Source organism: Triticum dicoccoides, chromosome 4A (genome assembly GCF_002162155.2).
Source record: "Triticum dicoccoides isolate Atlit2015 ecotype Zavitan chromosome 4A, WEW_v2.0, whole genome shotgun sequence".
Taxonomy (NCBI): domain Eukaryota; kingdom Viridiplantae; phylum Streptophyta; class Magnoliopsida; order Poales; family Poaceae; genus Triticum; species Triticum dicoccoides.
Window position 1 is genome coordinate 700,050,767 of NC_041386.1, and position 4,021 is coordinate 700,054,787.

A 4,021-nucleotide genomic window follows, 5' to 3' on the forward strand; every position below is an offset into this window, starting at 1 on the left:
CTCTCCTACTCCTAATAGGAAAGGGGGGCCAAACCTACTTGGAGTAGGTTTGCCCCCCCTAGGGCACGCCTCCCCCTTGGGCCGGCCTCCTCCTCCCTCCCTCGTTTATATACGGGGGCGGGGGGCTCCCCATAGACACACAAGTTGATCATTGAGATCGTTCCTTAGCCGTGTGCGGTGCCCCCCTCCACGAGATTACACCTCGATAATATTGTAGCGGTGCTTAGGCGAAGCCCTGCGACAGTAGAACATCAAGATTGTCACCACGCCGTTGTGCTGACGGAACTCCTCCCCGTGCCTCTGTTGGATCGGAGATCGGGGTGCGTCATCGAGCTGTACGTGTGTCAAGAACTCGGAGGTGCCGGAGTAACGGTGCTTGGATCGGTTGAACCGGGAGGACGTACGACTACTTCCTCTACGTTGCGTCAATGCTTCCACTTCGGTCTACGAGGGTACGTAGACAACACTCTCCCCTCTCGTTGCTATGCATCACCATGATCTTGCGTGTGCGTAGGAAATTTTTTGAAATTACTATGTTCCCCAACAGTGGCATCCGAGCCTAGGTTTTATGGTTTGATGTTATATGCACGAGTAGAACACAAGTGAGTTGTGGGCGATATAAGTCATACTGCTTACCAGCATGTCATACTTTGGTTCAGCGGTATTGTTGGATGAAGCGGCCCGGACCGACATTACGCGTACGCTTACGCGAGACTGGTTTTACCGCCGTGCTTTGCACACAGGTGACTAGCGGGTGTCAGTTTCTCCAACTTTAGTTGAACCGAGTGTGGCTACGCCCGGTCCTTGCGAAGGTTAAAACTGCATCAACTTGACAAACTGTCGTTGTGGTTTTGATGCGTAGGTGAGATTGGTTCTTGCTTAAAGCCCGTAGCAGCCACGTAAAACTTGCAACAACAAAGTAGAGGACGTCTAACTTGTTTTTGCAGGGCATGTTGTGATGTGATATGGCCAAGACATGATGCTATATTTTATTGTATGAGATGATCATGTTTTGTAACCAAAGTTATCGGCAACTGGCAGGAGCCATATGGTTGTCGCTTTATTGTATGAAATGCAAACGCCCTGTAATTGCTTTACTTTATCACTAAGCGGTAGCGATAGTCGTAGAAGCAATAGATGGCGTAAACGACAACGATGCTACGATGGAGATCAAGGTGTCGCGCCGGTGACGATGGTGATCATGATGGTGCTTCGGAGATGGAGATCACAAGCACAAGATGATGATGGCCATATCATATCACTTATATTGATTGCATGTGATGTTTATCCTTTATGCATCTTATCTTGCTTTGATTGACGATAGCATTTTAAGATGATCTCTCACTAAAAATTATCAAGAAGTGTTCTCCCTGAGTATGCACCGTTGCCAAAGTTTGTCGTGCCCAGACACCACGTGATGATCGGGTGTGATAAGCTCTACGTTCATCTACAACGGGTGCAAGCCAGTTTTGCACACGCAGAATACTCAGGTTAAACTTGACGAGCCTAGCATATGCAGATATGGCCTCGGAACATGGAGACCGAAAGGTCGAGCGTGAATCATATAGTAGATATGATCAACATAAGATGTTCACCATTGAAAACTACTCCATCTCACGTGATGATCGGTTATGGTTTAGTTGATTTGGGTCACGTGATCACTTAGATGACTAGAGAGATGTCTGTCTAAGTGGGAGTTCTTAAGTAATATGATTAATTGAACTTAAATTTATCATGAACTTAGTACCTGGTAGTATCTTGCTTGTCTATGTTGATTGTAGATAGATGGCCCGTGCTGTTGTTCCGTTGAATTTTAATGCGTTCCTTGAGAAAGCTAAGTTGAAAGATGATGGTAGCAACTACGCGGACTGGGTCCGTAACTTGAGGATTATCCTCATTGCTGCACAGAAAAATTACGTCCTAGAAGCACCGATGGGTGCCAGGCCTGCTGCTGATGGAACTGACGACGTTAAGAACGTCTGGCAGAGCAAAGCTGATGACTACTCGATAGTTCAATGTGCCATGCTTTACGGCTTAGAACCGGGACTTCAACGACGTTTTGAACGTCATGGAGCATATGAGATGTTCCAGGAGTTGAAGTTAATATTCCATAAGAATGCCCGGATTGAGAGATACGAAGTCTCCAATAAGTTCTATAGTTGCAAGAAGGAGGAGAATAGTTCTGTCAGTGAGAACATACTCAAGATGTCTGGGTATTGTAATCACTTGATTCAACTGGGAGTTACTCTTCCGGATGATAGCGTGATTGACAGAATTCTCCAATCACTTCCACCAAGCTACAAGAGCTTCGTGATGAACTATAATATGCAAGGGATGGATAAGACGATTCCCGAGCTCTTCGCAATGCTAAAGGCTGCGGAGGTAGAAATCAAGAAGGAGCATCAAGTGTTGATGGTCAACAAGACCACTAGTTTCAAGAAAAAGGGCAAAGGGAAGAAGAAGGGGAACTTCAAGAAGAACAGCAAACAAGTTGCTGCTCAAGAGAAGAAACCCAAGTCTGGACCTAAGCCTGAAACTAAGTGCTTCTACTGCAAGCAGACTGGTCACTGGAAGCGGAACTGCCCCAAGTATTTGGCGGATAAGAAAGATGGCAAGGTGAACAAAGGGACTACGGATTAAGCGAACACTGGCAAAGGACGAGGTGACGATGCACGTGGGAAATGGTTCCAAAGTCGATGTGATCGCGGTCGGCACGCTACCTCTACATCTACCTTCGGGATTAGTATTAGACCTAAATAATTGTTATTTGGTGCCAGCGTTGAGCATGAACATTATATCTGGATCTTGTTTGATGCGAGACGGTTATTCATTTAAATCAGAGAATAATGGTTGTTCTATTTATATGAGTAATATCTTTTATGGTCATGCACCCTTGAAGAGTGGTCTATTTTTGATGAATCTCGATAGTAGTGATACACATATTCATAGTGTTGAAGCCAAAAGATGCAGAGTTGATAATGATAGTGCAACTTATTTCTGGCACTGCCGTTTAGGTCATATCGGTGTAAAACGCATGAAGAAACTCCATACTGATGGTCTTTTGGAACCACTTGATTATGAATCACTTGGTACTTGCGAACCGTGCCTCATGGGCAAGATGACCAAAACGCCGTTCTCCGGTACTATGGAGAGAGCAAGAGATTTGTTGGAAATCATACATACAGATGTATGTGGTCCGATGAATGTTGAGGCTCGTGGAGGATATCATTATTTTCTCACCTTCACAGATGATTTAAGCAGATATGGGTATATCTACTTAATGAAGCATAAGTCTGAAACATTTGAAAAGTTCAAAGAATTTCAGAGTGAAGTTGAAAATCATCGTAACAAGAAAATAAAGTTTCTACGATCTGATCGTGGAGGAGAATATTTGAGTTACGAGTTTGGTCTACACTTAAAACAATGTGGAATAGTTTCGCAACTCACGCCACCCGGAACACCACAGCGTAATGGTGTGTCCGAACGTCGTAATCATACTTTACTTGATATGGTGCGATCTATGATGTCTCTTACAGATTTACCGCTATCGTTTTGGGGTTATGCTTTAGAGACGGCCACATTCACGTTAAATAGGGCACCGTCGAAATCCGTTGACACGACACCTTATGAACTATGGTTTGGCAAGAAACCAAAGTTGTCGTTTCTTAAAGTTTGGGGATGCGATGCTTATGTGAAAAAGCTTCAACCTGATAAGCTCGAACCCAAATCGGAGAAATGTGTCTTCATGGGATACCCAAAGGAGACAGTTGGGTACACCTTCTATCACAGATCCGAAGGCAAGACATTCGTTGCTAAGAATGGATCCTTTCTAGAGAAGGAGTTTCTCTCGAAAGAAGTGAGTGGGAGGAAAGTAGAACTTGATGAGGTAACTCTACCTACTCCCTTGTTGGAAAATAATACATCACAGGAACCGGTTTCTGTGACGTCAAAACCAACTGGTGAGGAAGTTGATGATGATGATCATAGAACTTCAGATCAAGTTAATACAGAACCTCGTAGG